General features: G+C 40.3%; 1 protein-coding gene across 17 annotated transcripts in view; it reads right to left on the bottom strand.

Annotated features, from left to right (window-relative positions):
- Sorbs2 (sorbin and SH3 domain containing 2) overlaps window positions 1-24,085 on the bottom strand; it is a 192,926-nt gene that overhangs the window by 88,218 nt on the left and 80,623 nt on the right. The window lies entirely within an intron of this gene.

Genomic DNA, 24,085 nt, shown 5'->3' with positions numbered 1-24,085 from the left:
CCTCCCCTTTCTTTCTTTCTTTCTTTCTTTCTTTCTTTCTTTCTTTCTTTCTTTCTTTCTTTCTTTCTTTCTTTCTTTCTCTTTCTTTTTTTGAGACAGGGTTTCTCTGTATATCCCTGACTGTCCTGGAACTCACTTTGTAGACCAAGCTGGCCTCAAACTCAGAAATCCACTTGCCTCTGCCTCCCAAGTGCTGGGATTAAAGGCGTGCGCCACCATGCCCAGCTCTGGTATTGTTTCTTTCTTTTGTAGCCTCATTCAAATCAAGCTTATGTTCTACCAGTGAATTACACAGCCCAAAATTTCATTTTCAGAAATTTAATTTTTATGCCCAACATATATGAGAGCCTATGATCCAAACTCAGTATACAAAGGAAGTTTGTTTGTTTGTTTACAATTACCCATCCTGTTCTACAAGGACAATTCATTGTGAAGTATCTTTTCCAGAACTTCAAAAACAAAACAAAACAAAACAACCGCTGCTATCTTGAAATCGTTACCTTAGACACGTGGATCAATTTTCTCAGGTCTATGGACTTTTAAAAAGTCATCAAAGGAAAGTTTTGCTTTTTAGTTTTCAATGTACACAAGTAAAGAAACATGTTTCTGGGTGCTTTAGCATTTTTCCAAACCCTGGACTGGGCAGCCTTATTGCCTGTATGGTAGGGATGCCAATGGGCCCAAGGGAGAAGGCAGTGTGGTCTGCGCTGGAGCTTTGAGACTATTCCTCTCAATGTATTTATTTTAATCTCTCAGTAGCAAAGCTCTCAATATGTTCCCCTTAAATGGACAAAATAAATGGACAAGTCGCCTCGAGGGATGTCTGGGACCATGGCTGAGGCCACTTCTAAAACAAGAAGAGGTAAACAGTCCCCAGAGTAGGAGGCCTGTAAGGACATTTCCCAAACTTGACCTCACCATCTCTTCTGAACAAGGCAATGTGCTATGCTGACTGATGACTGGACCGATTCACATTGTAGTGGGACATGAAGAAGGCAGTGTTCACAGCAGAATAATATTCGCTGATGCGAAGATCACTGTGGAAGGAGGGCTAATTGTCAGAACGCGAAAGCTGCTAATCTCTAAACCAATGTTTCTAATACCAACAAGTGTCCTTAGAATCCAATGCAGATATTTGCAAAACACTGGACTCTCAGATAGCAAAGGAGGATTATATAGAACAAAGGAAGGCGCCACAAATCCTTGGGCTGTTCATTTTTAAAGTGATGTATCCTGTTACCTCTGAGTGTAATTTGTTAGTTTTTATTTTAACTTTATATTGTTTTAATTGTCAAAACATTAAGTGACTAACTTCTTCATTAGGCAAGACACTTGGAAGTTCTTAAAGACGAGCCTTGGTGTTTGCATGCTAAGAACAACCTGAAACCAAAGGCTTCTTGGGTGACTAATAAAAATGCATGATTCTGTCTCCCTTGTTTGCACAAAAGCCATTAACAATTCCACTACTGAGAACTCTATTTAAGCGATTTAAGCTACAGAGAATCCAATCTCTCTTTTGTTCTGTTCTGAAAGTGTCTTTGATTGCACTTGCATAACAGGCGCAGATTATTCTGGAAGGCATCAAATTCCTAGACTGTTTGAATGCAGCTAGAAGACAACAGCACTTCAAGTATTTTCTTAAATTGGAATTGAGCTGGGGCCAAGATTATGACAATGTACTATGAAATAGAAATAATTTACCCGAAGAAGGCAGGCCACAGAACAAGAGCCTGGCGTATTAACGGGTCAAAATAATTTTTATGGGTTATGTGGATTGTATTTGCTTAAATCAGTTATTTTTACAAAGCTGATAGAACAAAGTAACCTTATATATAGTGTATATTATATACCAGTTCAGGATATGCATGGCAATGAGCTTGTTTTACTTAGAGGCAGGACTAACTTTTGTTTTCAGTTATGTGTATGTGTATGGCAATGGGTTGGACTGCTTGTTAATACTTCAGCAACAACATGACGTAATGTCAAAAAATCTAGTGAATTGTACCCAACTGTCTTTCCCTTATCATTATTGCTATGGAGAACGGAGTGGCCTTTGTTTTCAAGGTGCATCAAAGATGAGACTGCAACTTTTTTCTTTTGAGTTGGGGTCCTATGAGGTTTGATCACACCTGCATTTCAACAACACTGCAGACACAGGCATAATTATGCTTGAGTTTGTGATTACTATTATTATTGTGATTAGTCATCATAAGCCATCTATTCTGAAGAAAATCAGAAACAACATCTTTCCTCCAGTTTTACCCAGGAATTCTATGTCAGTCATATTATTTTTATAGAACTGAGTTAGCCATCAAGGTCATAGATCAAGTGAGAGAGTTACACTTGAACTGAAATTTAAAGTGGCTTTGTTCCACCCACCCCCCCAGTAGAAGAGTTTTAATCACCCAGACTAACATAGCTATTGTGAAGTAGTATACTTTGTGCTTTATGTATTATTTAGATGCAAGTACACTGATAGTCTACAGTGGGAAGACACTGTGGGACATTAGATTGTTTAGAGATGTATCTTAAACATGAGGATGAGAATGTTCTGCACATTAAGGATCTACAGAGATTCTAACTTGTGCTATATATGTGTTCTGTGACCCCTTTTGTGTCCCACTTTCTGGTTAAAATGCCCTAAGAGATCAATGCCCTTTCCTTTTCCTCTCTGACCATGGAATGATGAGGAATATTCAAAACTGCTAAATTAGTTCACCTCTCAATTACTTCTCAATTACAGTCAAATGGTTTAATTCACATTGACATTTAGCATTACTTACTTGTGAGAATATGTCAACATTTTACTTTGAGATGTTTACAAGAAAATACTGATCAGTTCATTTTGTCCTTTACATAGTGAGTTTTGAAAAGCAAAACCACAACTTAACTGCCTTTCTGAACACTTCCTGTAAATTGTTCCCCCACATGAGACATCAACTCCTCTGCCTCCAAGTGGGCGGGCACAAAACTCATCACAGTAGATAGTAGGGCAGGATGTTCCCTGCCTAGGAATGCTTCCTCCCACTATTATTGAGCTAATGGACCTTGATGATGGGCTCACAGTATTAATAAGGCAAAATAGACATTGCATTGGAGGTCAACACATTTAACATCATTTTTGGGAATGAGGAGAAATAATGGCAAGTACTAAAGAGGCAAAATGTCAGAGATCCATGAAAATAGTGATTTTTATAAGAACATATATCATTCTTTTAAGTCATATTTACCCTCCTGATACTTGGAAAAAAAATTTTAAAACAAAATCATGGGTTGAAGGAATTCTCTAAGTGCTGTTTTGGGGTTGTTACTACGTGAGTTATTCAACACACAAATTTTCCTAAACACACATGCCCAAAGACATATTCAAGAAAAAAAGTCAGCAATAGGCAGGTAAGACTGGTTGTATTTTTCCAACGCTTCAAAGTCAGCCTCAAGGGTCGAGGGGATGGCTCAGTTGGCAAAGTGCCAGGTGCAACAACACCAGAGCAGACTGTTAAGGCTCTCAGACCAGTCGGTCTTGCCCACTGATGAAATCTAGATTCAGTGAGAACCTGTCCTAAAAAAGGTGGAAATTAACTGAAGAGGATACCAGTGTTAGCCACTGGCCTCCATAGACAGACGTCATAACACATTGGCATGTGCATGTGCACAAATGCCTATATCACAATAAGTAGATACACACACACACACACACACACAAAGTCAGCCAAATCCTTCAAATGAATATTGATTTTATTTTGCCTGGTCCCATAAAATATTGCTTCAGCATCCTACTTTCCTAGTGCCACTTCCTGTTATAACCCTTTCAGATAATTAGAGGATACCTCTAAATGCTTTAATTGCACATTTCCCCCTAAGACAACCATTTGTTCAATTTAACAGTACAGTTCTAAGAAAATTACACAGGCTTATGTTACATAAATCAAAAGCCAAATGGACTCTTCATGAAAATAAAGATTCCCCAAGGATGAGATGGTGAGTTAGGCACAGAGAGAGTATAGACAGTGCATTAGAATATAGTCCCACTAGTCAGGTGACTGTGACCTGAGCAGTACTGGAAGGATGGTACTGTGGTTGGAATGTAGTTTGTGACTCCTAGAGCTTCATGTATGAGATTTAAAATTCACTGTGGGCTAAAACTGTGCAGAAACCTCCACTCTGGTGTTTAGAGGTGGAGTCTTTAGGTGAAGTGATTAGAATTACATAAGGTTATTAGAACGGAGCTTGCACGATTGAGTCCTGGTGGCTTCCTAAGCTGAGGGAAACAGATCTGAAGAGTCACAGACAGTACACATAGTCTTTGCCTCTTGCCATATGTCAATCTAAGACTTGAAACATAAGTTAAAGTAAACACTGCTCTTTCCCAATTTCCCATTCTGCGATACTGCATTGTTAGTCACAGAAAACATTCTCATACAGAGAAGACATGGGGAGGCAGGGCAAGGAGGACTGGATTCAAAGCAGGTCAACTTTGAAGCACCTATACAACAGATGCCATGAGTCAAATCTATCCTTCCTCCTCCTGACAGGTGAACAACATATATGCCATTCACCAACATATAAATTATGTTAAAGCAGGCTTCTACCTTTGGCTATGTTATAAGGAAATAGCTAGAATTTCCCAAAAGGGTCCAGGGCATTATTGTGTTACTTCAGATCAAGGCAAGCTAAATGGTTTATCAGACAATCTGTAAGCACTCGCCAATCTCCCATCATCCCACCCCACGTTGGCAGCTTGTTGGAACTGAGAGGAAAGTCTGGGTGGGCAGCATTTTCCATTTGGCTAGGACATTTTTCTTTTTACAAACATTGTCATCAATAAGATAAGACAAACTTTGGGAACCATTAGGAGCAGCTTAGCCCTCTTAGCTCGACTACAGTCAAGACTACTAAGGCCAAAGAGAGCGGCATTAAAGGTACCAGTGATCAGCCTGCTGGCTTAGGACCCTCAATGATGACTGAAGGAGATGTTTATAAACATAACACCGTGAGCTGTGTGACACATGGAAGAGTTCCAGCATCCTCTGTGAGACTGGCTTCTCTTTCTGTCACTGCACAAGAAGCACATATTCCTTTCCTGAGTGGAGCATCCTTGATATTTTAAAATAACTAGTTTTAAAAGTTGTGTACTTTGTAGAATTTCCCTCCTCTGGGAAGCTTTCCATCTTCCATTCTGGTTTTAATGTATTGATAGCATAAATACTCTGACATTAAAAACATTATTCCATTTGGCTGGTCTACTTTCCCATATTTCATACTTTAGGGCATACATTGAGACAAACATTAAGTGTTTTACTAAGTGTATATTTATTTTTTCCCCTAAATTCCAATCCTTTAATTTCTGTAAGAAAACCGATGTTGGAGGACAGATTTATGAGGATTTAAAAAAAAAGATTTTTCTCCAAGATGACAGAGCAACAAGCTGACACACAAGAGGCAGCTCAGCTCTCTGGAGTCTTAACAAAAATAAAGCATGTGTCATTCTTCAAGGCATCCTGAACTCATGTTTGAAAACAAGACTAAGCCCTCCGGAGTCTTACAGCATAGTCTTAATTAAATCCTGGGTCATGGGGGATAAGAGAGAACACACAGTATGAGAGGAATGTGTGATGGAGACCCAACCCGGTTGATGAATAAGATGGGAACTGTTAACCTAGAACCGCAGCCTTACTCTTCCGAGACCAAGAGAGAATACTGGCTGGCTGAGACAGCTTACTTCCACGCAGCTACTGTGCAAACCCATATGGAACGTGTTATTCTGGTTTCTCCGAGCCCAGGCCTGTGGCTATTGCTAGTTCTTCTTTGAAAACCCCAGAAATTTAAAAAAGTATGTTTCTTCTAAAATACCTCTGTGGCAATGTTATGTTACCTAATTGTGACTGTAAAATAATCCCATGTATTCCTAATTGACTGTTAAAGACACAGTCACACATTTCTTCTGAGTTAATACACCTGTTTCCTGAACACCTGAGAAAACATTCACACAGCTTGGCAAAGACAAGGTTGGTTGTCCAGTTCTAGTATTATTATAAATGTGCGTTGAAAACCCATTTGTTACCTAGAATTTGAATTTTGATGAATGATTAGGACAAAATAAATCTAGCTGATTCATTTTCACAATTCAATACTGTGTTTCTTACTAAGTTTATTCAGAATAAAACTATATTCAGTCCCTTCATATATATTTTATAGTTGGTAAACTAGCTCAGTGTAGAAAACCCAAGGAGGTAATAATGGGTCAAACGCAGAGAGAAAAAAAGCTATGTGAAGATATATAGAATTTATTAAATATGTTTATGATATTTTGTTGGACTATTTAGCATAGCGTCCCACTGGCGCTATGAACTTGTGCTATACAGACAGATGACTTATATTTTCATTGTCAGAGTAATTAATCTCTAGTATCAGGAATGCAATCCTATTATTACACGTGTACCACGACTCTTCTGGAGTACAAGGATGGTTTTTCTAGAACTTAGCAAGAAATCCACCAAGATTGTTGTAGGAAGTCCCTGTGTGTCCTGAGTTCAGGAGAAACAACAGGCAAAGAAGCACTCATTTTAAGAAGTGCCTTTCTCTGGCTGTGTGATTTTTGACATTCTTATTTTGAAAGGAAAACATAATAATGAATACTCATTGGTACAGGAGAGGGAATATTCAGGAGAGAAGAAAAATAATAGACAAATAATTGTGACGACATTAAGCTTTAGCTGAAGGAAAGATGAACTCCTTCAAGGTTGCTAAAGCGAAGATGAAGGTTTGGTGGGCAAGATTAGGCTACCTTCTCAAAACTGACATGAAATAAGTCCAGGGGATTTAATGGACTTTGTGTTTAGTGGAACACAACTGTTTTAAAATGCAATTAAAACAATGTATAAATCAACTGTGTTTTTCTTATAAATCAAGATCGTGATCCTACTGTCCTAACATGTTGGGCCCACTCGCATCATATTAAAAAGCATCTTCTTTATTTATGCACAGGACATCCTGGTAGGAAAACGTGTTTAAGCAGGCTTTGAAGGTGTTTAGCAAATGCTAGCAGGGAGTTGGTGAGGCCACAGGCAAAGCTGACAGTCATGTTTTAGCAGCCATGGGAAATACTATAGTGTGCACTCAGACTGACTTTCAGTGTCAGAGAATTCATGCCAGTGGACCTTTAGGACAACCCCGAATTTAAGAACTACAATATCCAAATGTGACTGTTCCTGAATGCTAGATTCTCAGAAGTATAGTTATCAACTTTGGAGCTGAAGGGCTTTGCAACCCACAGGAAGAACAACAATATCAACCAACCAGTTTCCCCAGAGCTCCCAGGAACTAAACCAGAGTACACATGGAGTGACCCATGGCTCCAGCCGCATATGTAGCAGAGGATGGCCTTATCTATTGGGCACCAATGGGAGGAGAGGTCCTTGGTCCTGTGAAGGCTTGATGCCTCAGTGTAGGTGAATACCAGGGTGGGGAGGCAGAAATGGGTGGTGGGTGAGAGAGCACCCTCATAGAAGCAGGGGGAGAAGGAATGGGATAGGGGATTTCCAGGAGGGGGAAACCCGGGAAAGGGAATAACATTTGAAATGTAAATAAAGAAAATATCCAATAAAAGAAGAGAGAGAGAAAAAAAGAAAGATAAATAGGTCCATGCTAAAACCAAGGGCTTTAAGATTTATATGTACTGAAACATTTTACATTTATTGCTCTTTTGTTCAGAAAACTGCTAACCCAAGCAACCCGACTTCTAGTCCGTAGGCAGCTCATGAGTTCCCGGCATGGCTTCCTTGTTTATACCTAATATAGTCCTTCATACCTTACCACTATTTAAAGCTAAAGCTAAGCTGCCTGTCACTCAACCCACCAAAAATAGGCAAGGAAAACAACATACAAATTCTTCCTTAAATTATACGTTGGAGAACGGTGACGCTCACCCGAATGAAGATTGATAAAACTCCACGCTGAATTGACGTGATAGTTAAGTAGTCATGCTCAGAAGGTTCTACCAAGGTGTTTGGCATATTTTAATATAGACAACCAAATCTTACTTGGTCTGATCTTTACTAGTCATATGTCCTCTCTCTATATATAAAAACTCTCAGCTACTTTAAAAAAAAGTCCTTCCTGTTTATGACTCTTGGAAAGGCAAGGAGGCTCCCTTTTAGACTCCCAAATGGACGAGGCCATTCACTCTTCTCATCCTCAACAGCCTGGGTGTGTCTTCATGGGGGTGCCACTGAGGCACGGGCTCGTGAGATTGCTTATGTCTCCTGGGATCCTCAGGTAGGTGGACTCTACCACAATGTGCAGAGGCGTTCATGTTCCAGGTTCACAGGTGGAGGCCTGTCTGTCGGGAAACTTGGGATAACCTGGTAACCGCCAGTTTCATAATCATTTCATCTTTTCCTAAGGAAAATACGAGCGTTTCCTGATAGAGCTGTAGCAGGGGGCGAATGGAAACCCAGAGTCTATGTCGGGATCACACATGCTAATACTGAGTCTCACAGCATGTCTGAGGAGAGTGACCACTTTTCAAAAGTGTGTAGATAATCTCTCATTTAGTCTATTATCATTAATGTGATGGCTGACTGTACTCCTTGGGTTATGGCTGAAGGCCAGTAATGTCACTTATTGGGGAGGAAGTAAAATATACGGGGAACTCAAAAGTTAATTCTTTCTTATAGAACCAACAACTTCACAAATGCTAACGTACACACGCGCGCATGCGCACACACACACATACATATACACAAATACATTAACAGAATTGGGTAGAATCCAACATCTCAATTTTTAGGGAGCTTTCAGGCAAGTATGTTCTTCATATAAGTTTTTGTTTTGCTTTGCTTTTCAAGACAGAATTTCTCTGTGTAGCCTTGGCTGTCCTGGAACTTGCTCTGTAGACCAAGCTGGCCTCAAACTCAACGATCTATCTGCTGCTGTCTCCCGAGTGCTGGGATAAAATGTGTTCACCATCACTGCCCAACTGTTTTGTTATCCTACCACTAAAGTGTGTGTCATGTTAATGTGGGCCAGAGGAAAAAAATCCAAGCAAACCAAACCAAACCAAACCCCACCTGTATGTACCAGACTCTTTAACAGCTTGATTACAACACAAATAAGTTTCATTGTAACATTTTTATACATTGCATTGTTTTTGTGCTTTTTCATGCCCCGCCTCCCCTACTTTGGGTCCCTTCAACAGCATTGACTCTGCCTTCATGACACATGCATCCTTTATCTTTGTTTTGTCCCCTACTTTGATCCCTCCTCCCCTCATGTTCCCTTCCTACCTGCATCAGCCCTGGACACACCCATACACTCACAAAAATAAAATCTAGACATTCAAGTAAATATGGATTTCAATTTGATTTAAAACTCAAGACGACCGGATTTCTATCATCTGAGATATACTAAATCAAGGAAAGTATATAGTCGATAAATATCGACTGAAAGTTTCCATATGGGCCACTATGCTCACTGCTCTGATTACAAGTCCCAAACAGAAGCTAACCAGAAGCCAAGCTTAACAATTCATTTTGCATTGTAACATCCACAAGAAAACAATCATTGAGGATTCATCAGGGTAAGACGGGACGTGTATTAATGGCAGCCTATGACAGTAAGGCTGTTTGCTTGGCTCCAGTTTAACTCCAGAAAAAAAGGTCTACAGGCCACCTCTGTATATAACATGTTCGTATCATCTCAAGTGTCCTCCCCCTGGGGTTCTAAAGTTGGGAATTTATGTCTAAGATGGTATCCACTTTACAAATCCACACTTAAAAAAGGAACAAACTTCAGTCCATAAATTATCATCACTTTGTAAAAGCAGGAGGGATATTGGGAGTGACAGGAATTAATTTTCTTAGTATTCTGTTAGAGTTGACAGCAGAGAAGTCCTCTGAAACTAATAAATCAAACCACAGTTTACCATTCCAAATGCCACATTCTCTGCATGGCTTTTATTTAAAGAGCCAAGGTTTTGAAGAAACAGGGCTAGAACATTGGAGCACACTATATTTCTGACCAATATTTTCATCACATCTTCTAACTGGCAGAGTCAACCATGTCATCGCTTGCTGAATTACAGCAGCACGGGGAGCCTGGTGGCATTGGAAGCTATTTTTCGCGTGGGTGTCTGCTGTGCTGGGTTTTGGAAACGATAATCAAAGTCTGTGACACAAAAATGTCAGCCTGTTCCCCTCTTTATAATAACGTTTGGAGTTAGACTGGTTACTTAACACAAGTTACGGCTTACTGTACTTGGCTGTATTTTAATGTAAGCCCTACGGCACATGTGTCAAGAAAATACTGATAGGAGACAGATTAGGGAGAACATGAGGAGTGTGAATTGTGGAATGTTTATATTGATGGACACCACGTCTAGAAAATTAATGCTCAAATGGGTCCCGTGAGTCTTATTTTAAGGACTACATAAAACAGTCCGCACATAAGATGTCGATTTATATGCAGCAAATGGGTCTTAAGAGGTCTCAGTGTAATTTAAGTATTTAGAGTAGTATTCTGCCAAAGAACCTAATTTCCAGTATCCACCAAAGCAAAGCCATGCCTGGCTCTCACTGGGTTAGCCCTGTTTCTGCATGTTACATCTGAGCTCTCATTCGAATGGGATTCACATTTATTTCTCATGCTGTTCTGAGTTTAAGATATTCCTTTCCCCTCAAATTCTTTCCCTACCAATCCTACAAACCCATCTTTCACACATCTCCCATCTCAGAGAATGGTATTCTTCATTCTTCATTTAATTATTATCAAACATTGCAAATGCTCGTTCTATCTCAGAACTTACATAAACTAAATCTTGGGGTTGCCTCCTTGGTCTGATACTAGCTCTCAGCTATGTATTTCTTCAGAAGTAAAATAAAAGACATTTTTACTCTGGAAAGAGCATACCCTTCTACCTAAGTCCCACAGTTTATTTGGTCTAGACCCTAGCTACCCTAGTCTAGCTTGGGTAGGAGGGTATAAGCATGTCTAGTCCTTTTGATTTTATTTAAGTTAAACACCGATTAAGCAGAGTCTGGCACATGAGGTGGAGGAAATGGGAGCTAACAACCAATTAATGGTGACATAGAGGCAAAATGCTACTGGGTACTGTCCCATGAGAATAAGGAACACCTAGTAGTTAATCTGGCTGCACATGAGAGGAGGCAAGCATGATGCATAACAGTGTGAGCAGATGATTTTACCACTTGTCTCAGGGTGTTCCAAGGCCCCTCCTTGATTGCACTTTAAGTGGCTTGGGCTCCTTCTGTGGTCCACTCCTAAGAGCCCTTGAATAACCCTCAGAACCATCCCAAGTCTGTCCCACAGCATCCTCTGAAATGCATGGAACCGAAGGAAGCACATGAATATGACTTTCCTTAATTTCGTATCTTTTTCCACACAGTCACCCTAAATAAAATCCAGTCAAACTACATTTCCATGCACACATACAAACACAAAGTCAGGAAGCACATAGGGCATGTCTTCACTTTGTAAGGCTCAGGATATTCATGGAACCACCCACAGTGGCTGTTAATATTTTCATTAATCTTGATCCTGACCCTCTGTCCAAGGAGGGAGGGAAGGACGCCTCATAAGAGTGAGTCACATTTCAGCTAATCACCGGAACACTCGGAATGAAATCATTGTATTCAGCTGAACCAACATTATAAAAAGTAAATTACTTCATATATATTTGGAATAAGGCTAATTTAGCTATTCTGAGCATTTCCTGGAATTATCTCACCCATTCTTTTATGCACATATCTATTTTTCTTTTTTTTCTAGTACTTTCGTGGTCATGGTAATGAAGAGGAGGAGGAAGAAGAAACACGTGGCTTTGGTGACTTTCAAATCTTTATGGCAAAGAGAAAAGATGCTACAAAGGATAATATTTAACAGGGAGCACCATCCCAGGAGTCAAGCTGTTTTGAAGGCCATTTAATGTTGTTATTATAATGTTTACAGTGTTCTATTAAGATATGAATTTTGAATATTAGTTCTGGTTCACCAATGTTTATTTCTATATCTGTCTCTGTGTAGATGAATGAATGTATATATTTATACACACATATACACATACATGCATATACATACAGATTTTCAATATATATGAACACAAAATATAAATGGAAGATGATTAGCTATTAAGCTTGAATCTCATTTTTGTCAAAAGTTTTGATTCAGTCATTGTAAACTAGATATATCTCCATCTTTTTGCTATTCAATAAAAGAAAACCAACTTACAATAAAGCAGTTTATGTTTTCCTGACTTGAAACAACAGATTTAAAAGAAGAGCTAACCTTCAGTACTGGAGTAAGGATAATTTTTGGCAACTTTCCCTTTATAATTTGTAACAAATTATGTGTTTGTAACATAATATATTACTTTTAGAATATATTTTTATTAGTGGTTAAATGAAATGAAAGGAGCATATTAGTAAATTATAACATGTACACATACACACACACACACACACACACACCCTCCCTACATTTAGAATAATGCCATAAAAAAATTGATGGACTCCTCTTGAAACATGAGCCTTTTCATTCCTGTTCTCTAGTCTCTTCGATGTCTCTAAATCTTGTCTCTCCCCTCTAACCCCAATTTCCTAGCTTTCCAGAGCTCACTTCAAGCATTTGAACTTCTACGTCATGTAACTGTAATAAGATAAGCAAGAGGAATTGTTCTATCAGCAGTTGAACATCTTCAAAGCATATGCTTTCAAACAGATCTGCATTTATCTGAGATTATAAAATGAATTGTGCTTTCCCTATATTTATCCCTTATTTATTTTCCCCCTTCTATGTGATGTTTGTATTTGTATTATGGATACTAGAGTCTACTACTGAAGTAGATTTTTTTTTTTTTGCCTTTGTTTCCTATATGAGTTGCACAGTTGGTCTCGTATGGGTAGAGCCTTGTCGTATGCATATGTGTTATGTACTGGTGGAGTCTCCCAATGGTAAACTAAGCATGCACCTGTCTGTTGCCCATACTGAAAGGAAGGTACCAACAGAGATGTAGAGAAAGATGTGCTATTGCCTGGTAGAGTTTAGAGAAAACTGGCTCTACAGGCAAGTAATGGTATGCTTTCTCAGATGCACAACTGAGTTACAGCTCTGTTCTTAACTTGCAAATGAATGCATGTAAGTCTAATTAGATACTCTGGCACAATCCTGAAACTAATTTAGTGGCTTCTACAATTAAACAAAACAGTGATTGTTTAATATACCTTGACTTTTTTTTTTTTTTTTTGCAGATATTTAGTGTTTCAAGTTCAATGAGGGGCATGTGTAGAAATTCAAAGGTTGAGCTAATATTTCAGTTCGAGCGATATGATGGATAATCTTGCTAGGATTTATAATCACCATGGAAACAAACTTCTGGGCATATCTTTGTGGGAAATTTTAGACAGAGATAGAGATTGGTAGACCTGCCCTGAATGTGCACAGCTCCATTCCGTGGGAAGGGGTCCTGCACTAACATAAAACGGTACTGCACTAAACAGAAAGATGAGCTGAGCACAAGCAGTCATTGTTGCTTCCTCATCATGATAGGGTGTGCTTTCAAATTGTGAGAACAAACAAACAAAAACAAAACAAAACAATACAAGAAAAAACCCTCTTCCTTCCTTAAACTGATTTTTTTTCCAGGTACTTCATCTCATCAGCAAGACATGTAATATATCTGTATATGTATGTATATGCATATATGTATATGTCTCTCTATATGTATATGTATAGACAAAATTATATATATGATACGTACATACACACAGGTACGCACATACATATACACATACACACATGCACACACATGGACGGACTCTGGCTATACCACATCACCTCAATGAGTTCTGAGTCGAAGCACCTACAAATGTAGAGCAGCGAGATGAAGCATCTTGCTGTTCAGCCACCTTCTCTTCCATTTTTAACCCCTCAGCATGTTTTCTCATTATTTCTGCCCCACTGCTCTCTTTTCTGTATCCCGATCAATGGAAATTCACAACATATGTTGGGGTTTAGGCAATCACACTAGAGTCAGTAGATTTTTTTTTTTAAAGGGCAGTTGAGCTAAATTGCAGCTGTTTGATCATCCATAAATCACTACCCTCAGAGTGTCAGGCTTGGAAAAACAGCTGCCTATTTACATACCTATTTGTGCATGTCAAATAGGCACATGACCCAGATCTTTGGTCCACTCTGCCATCTCTCTGTAAAAAGCATCACCATTGCTGGGTCTAGTGGCCCAGGCTTGAAATATCAGTTCTCAGGAGGCAGGGGCAGAAATGTTACAAGTTCAAGTCTAACCTGGGCTCTGGAGTGAGTTTCAGATCATCCTGGGCCCTCAATGAGACCTATCTGAAAAGAAGGAAGAGGAAGAGGAAAGAAGAGGAGGAGAAGGAGGAGGAGGAGGAGAAGGAGAAGGAGGAAGAGGAAGAAGAGGAGGAGGAAGAAGAGGAGGAAGAGAAGGAGAAGGAGGAGGAGGAGGAGAAGGAGGAAGAGGAAGAAAGGAGAAGGAGGGAGAGGAAGAAGAGGAGGAGGAGAGTGAGTACTGGAGATGCAGGAATATAGTTCAATGGTAGAGCACTTTTCTAGAATGTGCTGCCAAAAGTTTTACTGCTTTCCTGTACTGCCAAAAATTTTTATAGTTTTCTAGCCTCAAAAAGCATTGACATCATATTTGCCTCATAATTGCTATTACCATGTTCATTTGTGGTCAAATCTTACAATGTTTTATACATCTAGAACTTAAAACAATGCACATTTAACGTCTCTGTGAGCATCTTCTAGCTTGCCTTGACTGTTTTAGTGCCACGCGACTGGCTTCCCTTCCTCTGCTTGTACCTGCATGTGCTGTATTCTGATGCTGGAATATTCCGAGGGGCGGCTATAACATGATAGAGAATACTCATGTTGTTCAAAGGCCTCCAACTCATGGTCCCATCTCCCATCCTCTAGGCCCATGACTACCTACCACTCTTGCTCCCTGCCCAGTCAGTTCCAGGATCTGGAACACTTCACCGTTGCTTGCACACACCAAGCCCACAACTATCCCATCATTTTCCTCTCTACCCAGAGTACTTCCATCTATCACCAACTTTGTCCTTTAGTCACTCAGCTCACTTGCTACCTGCCTTAGTTACTTTTCTATTCCTGTCATAAAACACTGTGGTCAAGGCAAGCTATAGAAGAGGTTATTTGTGCAAAATGGTTCCAGAGGAATAAAAAATCCATTATAATGGGACATATGGTAGCAAGTTGAGAGTGCACATCTTCAAACCACAAGCACCAGGCAGAGAGATAGCACATTGGAAGTCAACAAAGCTTTAGGCTCTCAAAGTTCACACCCATGGACATACTCCCTCCAATGAGGCTGCACCTCCTAAACCTCCATAAACGGTGTCGTAATTGGGGATCAAGTGTCCACATAATCAAGACTAAGGGGGACATTTATGTACACATCACCTTACCAGAAAGACCATTCCTGACCACCCCATATAAATGGCCGTCTTCTTTATTTTCACTATTCTTTGGGAGTTTTCCTGCAGAGCACTCTTCCTGCCTCGTGGGCTTACATGTTTGTTTATGATCTCATTTTCAACACCACAGCAGGGGCCTCCATCAGGAGAAGGTGATTCAGAGGCAGGAAACACAGTCATAGGGTGGAGCCCACGGGGAGGAAAAGCCCTTGTTCTGGTATGGCTCCATACCGGGCAGTCAAGGGGAAAGAATGAACACGGTGAAGTGCTGAAGTCAAGGTTTCTTTTCCGTTTAGGAAGTTCAAGGAGATAGTCATTTTTAGCCCTGGGGCAACTCTGGAAATAGTACTGTGGCAGAGATGCGAGCCAGACAATCTCCAAGAGAGGAGAACGAGTCTGTGCTCCATGAGGTAACAAAAACAGTCAACACTGGCTGAGCACAGTGATGCGAGCCCATAATCCTAGAACTTGGGAGGTGGAGGTCAGGAGAACAGAAATCCAAGGTCATCTTGATTATATAGTAAATTCAAGCAGAGTTTGGGCTGTGACAATTCCTGTCTCAAAGAAATGACAGTCATTGTTTGTGGCCCCACCTGTCATGAAAGTAGCAGCCTATGAATTAATTTTGCCACATGTTGATAGTGAACACCACAATTTACCTTTTATCTTTTTACATTTGTGAAATCAGACATTATTGATCCACCTTTGGGTTCTGACCAAGGGCACAAATCCAGTTAACATTAGAACGACTCTGTGCACCCTGAAACTACCACTTCCCACTGGGACCTTCATTTTGAATTCTGTAAGTGAAATACTAGCGACTATCACTGATCTTGAAGTGTAATGAGAAATTAACTTTCTCAGTTATAACAACTGTCATCAGTTAATTGGGATAAGTTAATTGGCTACGTGCATGGGGTTAGAGCTTAATATCTAATCTTTTGGGGGGTTTCGTTAAAATTACAGGTGATGAGATATTCTCTTATTAAAGTAACACATTTGCATTTCAACAGACATTTAAATTTCTTTCAAACGGAATGTTCTAACCATGGACAAGGTCAGCAGGTTGAAAGCCATGATATTTTTGAGCAATGCCTTGCAAAAAACTTCAACTTGTGTCACCAGCCTCTCACTCCACCCACTGATTCTAATATTTCATGCATATGGAGCTCATACTTGAACTTCAGGATTACATTAAGCCAGCACCCAGCAGAATAACAGCAGTCTAAAATTTTAATACACTTCTGTCTGCACGTTAATTGCCTCAGGCTTTTCCCTCCTCGTGAGCACCCAGAACTTGTTACCTAAAATTTTCACCAAAACAAGTTTTATGATAGAAAAAAAAAGCAATAAATCTTGCAACCTGAATTCCTCAAACAGTAATTTTAGCATTTATCTTATGACATCTTTCTAACATTTGATTCTATGAAAAGATAAGGAACTGTGTTGTGAGAGTACAGATTAAGGCCTTGTTAAAGGTAAATCAATCATAATGGAATGTGATAGGCTTTAGGGCATATAAAAAGTTTTCTTGTCAATGTATGTTAACATTTGCAAATAAAAGAATTTACTTCATCATGGTTAATTTTAGAAATAGTTGATTCTCTAATTTGTCTAAACTGAGAGAGTTGATCTTAAGACTAACATCATTAGCATTTATTCTGAGACAATACTATAAAATAGGATTATTCAAACAGAAAAGGAAAATCTTGAGGAAACTTTACTTCAACATTAAATTTGTCTCCTGCACTCTGTAGCATTTCTCTCCACAAACGACTCCTGAATTCTAAGGAAAGCATATCAAATCGGGGAAAGGCTTATACTAAGGCCCTGCCAAGCAAGAGGCAAAGGCGGTATCACCATTATGGGTAGCAAACAGCTTTCTGATTGGATTAGAGGCGTGTTCAACAGGAGGAAATTTAATTCCTGGTATGGTTATCCTTATTGATACCCCTTGGCTAAAGTCATAGGCTCTTGGGCTATTGTTAGTATGCTAAATGGTCATGCTGTCAAATTGCTTCCCAGATATTTAAGTTTATATGTATAGACCTAGGCTGCTCTAGTGAACAGCAGTCACTGGAAAGATATGTAGCAAATCAAAGAGCTACAGACAGGAGACTGAGTGTTCAGCCCTAAACAATAATATCTATATTAATTCTGTTACCACCAAGCCTTAGGGAACATCATAGGTAATAGGAAGATTATAAGAACCAGAGAACAGTGAGGGGCTCTGTGATATACAGTCTTTAGATACTACAGTCATAGACTCACAGAAGCTAGAGTTATTTGTGCAAGACATGCGCCGAATCAAGTTATCCAAGCTTTACCCTATATCAAGGAGCTATTGTTAGTAACTGTGAGGGAATCACCTATTGGTTTATTTTTATGTGATTATTTTGCCTACTTGTATGTATTCCATTATGTGCCAGTCTGGTATTATCAGAGGTCAGATGAGGAAATCAGATCCCCTGGAACTGCAGTTATAGATGGTTGTGATCTACCATGTGGGTGCTGGGAATTGAACCTGGGTCCTCTGCAAGAATAAGGACTTTTAGCCACAGAGGCATCTCTAAAGTGCTGGAGAATCATTCTCTGTGGTGTGTATGGCAAATGGTAGACTTTCCGTACTCCAGTGGATGGCTCCACACCCATACACGAGTAGTACCAACTTGACTTAGTTTTGATTTAGTAGGTTATATATTTTTTTTAAAAAGACATGAAGTTGCAAGGGTATTGGGGAACTTGAAAGGGAAAATGAGCAGTAGATATAATTATGTTATTATATACATATATAAATATCTCAAAAAATGAAACATTTTAAATTATAAAAATGTTTATCTTAAAGAAATACAGCAAGTGTAGCCTACAGTAATTGAGGACAAAGAAAAATGTTATTGACAGTTTAAAATCAGGATAACCGTTAATAAAATTGACTGCTTCCATAAACTCTAACTTATTGGAATAACAAGGCACTCCATTACACTTTAGAAATACCTTAAGAGGGGAACAAAATACTCACAAGAGGAAAAATAGAGGCAAAGTATGGAGCAGAGACTGAAGGAAAGGCCATCCAGAGACTGCCCCACCTGGGGATCCATCCCATATACAGTTACCAATTACCAAACCTGGACACTATTGCAGATGCCAGGAAGTGCTTGCTCCTGAAAGGCTCTGCCAGAGCCTGACAAATACAGAGGTGAATGCTCACAGCCAACCATTGGACAAGCACGGGGTCCCCAATGGAGGAGTTGGAGGAGGACTGAAGAAGCTGAGGGAGTTTGCAACCCCATGGGGGAGCAACAGTGTCAACTGGCCAGACCCTCCAGAGCTCCTGGAAACTGGACCACCAGTCAAAGAGTACACATGGAGGGACCCATGGATCCGGCCACATATGTGGCAGAGGATGGCCTTGTTGGACATCAGTGGGAGGAGTGGCCCTTGGTCCTGTTGGGGTTTGATGCCCCAGTGTAGGAGAATGCCAGGGCAGGGAGGCAAGAGTGGGTAGGTGGGTGGGGGAGTACCCTCATAGAAGCAGGGGGAGAGGGGATGGGATAGGGGATTTCTGGAGGGGAGACCTGGAGAGGGGATAACATTTGAAATGTAAATAAAGAAAATATCCAATAAGAGAGGGAAAAATACCTTAAAAAAACAAACTTAAGACTATTTTATGTATTATATAAAAAATAATTATCTCATTGATTTGAAATATAATTGACTGAAAACATAGCCTGAGCCTAAATCCTTTAGGAGCATCTGGAATGATGGTTTCATTCACATTTCCCTTAAGTATAAACAACTTAAAGATGGTGTTAGTGAAGAATAAAAAAATATTCAGTGCCCAGTGGGTAAGTAATAATATACATTAATTGCTCCATGAATTTCAGTGGAGCATATCAGAGCATACATTTCAATGAAGGCTCTCATTGAGAGTGGTGCTTTCTGTCCAGTGGTGCATGATGCTGATGCTGACCCTGGACATCCTGAGCAGGCTTCACATCAATCGCATTTCTTTAGCTTCCAACGAGACATGCATAGCAAGACCCTCACCAGAAGAAGTCTTGCCGCTCGAGTAATAAATAGAAATGGGTGCATGTTCTGTGGGGGCAACAGCAAGCACAGGAAGAGAATTTCAGAACAAATGCTTGTGAGCCAGACTGGTGTTGTTTTAAGGAATGGCAGCATCCCAGCAACCTTTGGTTTCCAAGCAGTAACTGGAGTAGGGGTCCATGCTGCCCACCACTGATCCAGGTTAGTAGCGGTAGCATTGAACTGGGAGCCCAGTCAGCTTTGTCAAGCCCCTTCTGCCATTTGCTGATGGGTAATTGTAAAAAGTCCCTCGCTTGCTTTGTCTGAGTCAGACTTTTCTCACCTAAAAACAGGGCTGCCAGTGCAGCCCACCTCTTAGGGTTGTGGGAAGAATATGTGGATTGAAATGCACAGAGCTCTTAGAAGTGGGACTGACCCACAGTTGCCACATGGAACCTCCTCTGCTAGTAAGAAGTGAACATCCCCTAGCCTTCAAGGGTGTGAATCCTGGATAAATGATTTCAAATATGGAATCTTCCTTCGCCTTGGTCATCATTCAAATGAATTCCCCAGTCAGGGTTTCTCTTCGTAAACAATTCTAAACGGAGTTGGATTAAGTCATGGATTGGAGAGACAGAAGGAAGAATTCTTAAGCCATATTTGTTTCTTTGCCGCACAGATGGCCGAATAGAGCCTGTGTTGATCGTACCTTCTTTTGGCTCATTAAGGCTCCGAGTGCCGCAGCTTCCTGGGAGTGTGTAGGAGCTGGTTTGATTGACAGATCTCAGTACAGCAGACTTCACAGGCAGAGAAGATGCCCACTGGGGGAACACGTCAGGGAAGGCCAGGTTGCTGTGACGCAGACCACCCTTGTGTGACAGATGTCTCTTTACATGAAGGAGGTGGAAGAGGCTTTGGCAAAGACAGTGGCAGAATGGCAAAATTATTACTAGCGACTTCTAATTCTAATTAGATTTTCAGCAACAGAAAAAAGAGATGGTACAACTCTTGACTTTCTTTCATGTGAAATTTCCTGTGTGTGACATTTTGTGTGTGTGTGTGCTTTTTGCCTCAGTGGTATCATTCAAAAACCATGCTCATGTGTCTGTGGGCGATTGAAAGACCCTAATGAGCAAGTGTGGGGTCTGTTGGCTTTGAACTTACACGTTGCATGCTCTTACCCTCAGACCCATAAATTATTCCCTGGGAGTAATCTTTAGTGAGTTGCTAGGCAATGGCCAGTTCATGTTTTCCTTTGATTATAGGGCATAACTGCTCCATTGTCAACATGCCAAAAGGAAAAAAACCAGTTACTTCCAGTAAGATATTAAGACACAGATTGTTTTGAACAAAGGGAGGAGACACAGAGAGCCAAGAATGTGTCTGGTGTCAGAGCAAGGCTGTTTTGTTCTCCAATAGTGGTCCTGCATTCAACATATATTACTAGTTTTATGAAATTATCCATTTGTTTACTAATTTCTTAACATAATAGCATTACACATAGGTATGAGAAGATGGGTACCTTGACACGTAAAATAAGTGCTTATAGATATGTGTAGTTTTAGGTCAAAGGAGAGGACGGGACACAAACTAAGAAATACAAGCAGGTCAAGTGAGTTAAACTAGGAATAGAGAGGAAATGTGAGAGGGAAAAGACCAGAGCTCCGTCCACTGCTTCCTGTGTGTACACTTACGAGAGACATCATCTGGTTTTGCTCATAGTTAGGACAGAACAGTGAATGAAGTGGCAGTTGCTGCCTAGCTGGCAGATAGAGAGAGAGCTACTATATGTTCTTCGTCAGTTTTCACGGTCATAAGCAGATTAGGATCAGAGGGAAGATGGCATGAGACGATGTACTCCACAGAAAGATCCCTGGCATAAAACCAAATAAAATAGACAGAAGCTGTTTTCCCTGAACGCAATGCCATAGTAACCAAGTATGAGGATTCATTCTACATAACTTCAAATGATGGCTTCATGTGTTAGGATAAATGGCACTATATTAACCAATATAAGAAAAGTTTGAGAAATCCAAGGGAAAATTAAGAACTGTTTGCTACATCATTAGTTCTTTTTCATTACTGATTACTACTTTATTTAATAATTATAAATTTGTTACAAACACACACACACACATACATATATATATATATGCATATAGAATTACTATGCTATTCTGAGAATCAAGACCAGAAAGTGTTCTTTTCCATGGGCTCAGCTTCCAGAGTCTGGTGCTTAATTAGGTGGGTGTCTTCAGGTCACTCTCTGTGTGGAGTTTTCTTCTTCATTTGCGCAATGAAAGTCAAACATTTGCAAGAGTTTCAACACACTCCTTTTTTTTATAATCTCATAAGGCCCGTTGTGAGCTCTCATCCCCTCTCAGTTTGGCTCAAAACTGAGTGACAATGTGTAAACCCTGCTACAAACCGAAGGCATCCGGATGACGAACTTGGCCCTGCCAATGAGCCCAACTCCCTGCAGATGGACTGCCAGATTCTATGAAGCAGCAAGTTTGCCCGGAGACTCTTAAGAAGAATCTGGTTTTCAGAAATTGACCTTGCCTAATGTCTGTCGGATCAAGACAACGGAGTAATGCATTAAGTAGTGTGCAGCAATGTTAACATCACAAACCAGTGGGCAAACTGGAGCATCCTCTAGTCCAGGGAAGCAGCAGGGAGGAGCTGTAGTTCCGAACTAAGTCAAGAATAAGCCAAGAAGGATGGAGTAAGCAAGCTTGCCTGTTTTTTACGGAGACTCTCAGATCAGCGTGTAGCGTACACTACAATGAATTATTCAACATCACCAGGCTAGGGCATTCTATACTAAGGCGATTTGAACAATTTTCCCCTTTCTCTGCAGCACTTGGTTATCAGTTTCGTGACATCTAGAGTAACAGTTATACAGATCAATTTCTGCAACTCCATCCCTCAACCTACTTTTTTTGGTTGTAAATAAACTAAACCAAGGCAGAGGGCTAGAGCCCCATGCTCCAAGAACATTTGTCTTGATATCTGGGTGACAAGCTTAATTTGGCTATGACTAGCTTGGCAGAAGGTGTTAGGTTTAGCTGAAAATGAGTAGTGCTTGACAAGGTGAGATATCTTCCTTCAGTTGTTGAAACGGCCCAGGGATGTTCCTAATTGACGTTTGGAAACAAAGCCCTAGTAGTACGGCACATAACGTCTTTTATCAACTATAGTTAGGTTATGCAGCAGGAGAGCTAACATCCTCAGATTCCTAAGTGTCCCCTTCTTACCTCTTATGTATAGGGATCTTAGCTAGACTCACCACTTTACCAGGCTCCGATTACAGTTCTCAGGTTCTGTGACCACATTTTAGCCAGTGGACCTGAGAGGATGTCATGCGGGCCTTTTTTTTCAAGAGACTACACCCTTTACAGAAAAGGCCCTACTTGCTTACTCTTTATCCTTTACTTCCGGGTAGAATGTCCAATGTAGACTTTGTTTGGGTCTCAAGTGGGACCCAAAAGGACCAAAAGGGAAAGAGAACTTAAAAAAAAAAAAAAAAAAAGACAGAGCTAAAACCATGAAGGAGGCCCTGCCAACTGTCCAGCGGCCTGCTGTGTATCTGCTTGCTCTGGGTCAGACATAACCATGCCCTTCTTGGAAAGGTAGCCACTGTGGTGATTAATGAGATTAGGCCTCTTCCCCTACAGAGGTGGAGGGTGACTCAGTAGGCTCAGAAGACTCCAGGAATTGTCAGAAGTCTTCCTGAGGTCCCCTCCTCTCCTTGAGATTATATAAGAGATCAATTTTTGTCTAGGATGACACTTTCTGGTGCTTCAGTTCCTTAAAAGTCACCCACTTTCCTGAAATTACCCCAGTAAACTCACCAGCAACCCAGAAGGGCGTTACTCGAACCCTTTCTTTGGTCTACCCTTTCTGTATGGAGTGACTAGGTATTTCTTTAAATCACCTAGGAAAAGCCATTAAGGCTGGTATACTAGCCCTATACTACCTGCATCTTTATTCCTATGGTGGGAAACAAAGCTTTCTCTTGCTAACGCCCCTGTCGCTTTTGCTGTCCAAAAATAGCTGAGCTATTATCCACATTATCCACAAGAAATGTATGAACACAGGTGGAGTCTAGAAAACTCTAGTAGTCTTATTAAATTTATATTTATGCCTCATTATAAGGAAAAAGTCCCCAGTTTTATACTGAACTTTATTTTCCTTTAAAGCAGTGGCTTTCTGACATTCCTAATGCTGTGACCCTTGGATACAGTTCTTTCGTTTTTAACAAAATCTCAAACATTTGATTTTATCAAGAAAAGCTTGGGAGGCAGATACTGGGGTGAAATCCTGCTAGATTCGAGAGGCAGAGAAAGCACCCAGCTGACATTCCTCCTCAGCTGATATCCCCAGAGGAAGTTCTCCACCATGTTGTCTCAGAAATGCCTAACCTCCAGGTCCCTCCCTTCTACTTCCTGTGTGTCCCTTTACCTATTCTCCAGTCTCTCTGGTTTTTTTTTTTTTTTTTTTTTCTCCCTATGTTCACTTCCTGTCAACTGGTTGCTTGCTCCGCCTCTTGGCCTATGGTTGACTTTATTTAA

Source organism: Mus pahari, chromosome 19, assembly GCF_900095145.1.
Source record: "Mus pahari chromosome 19, PAHARI_EIJ_v1.1, whole genome shotgun sequence".
Classification (NCBI taxonomy): domain Eukaryota; kingdom Metazoa; phylum Chordata; class Mammalia; order Rodentia; family Muridae; genus Mus; species Mus pahari.
This window is presented reverse-complemented; position numbering and strand designations above follow the sequence as displayed.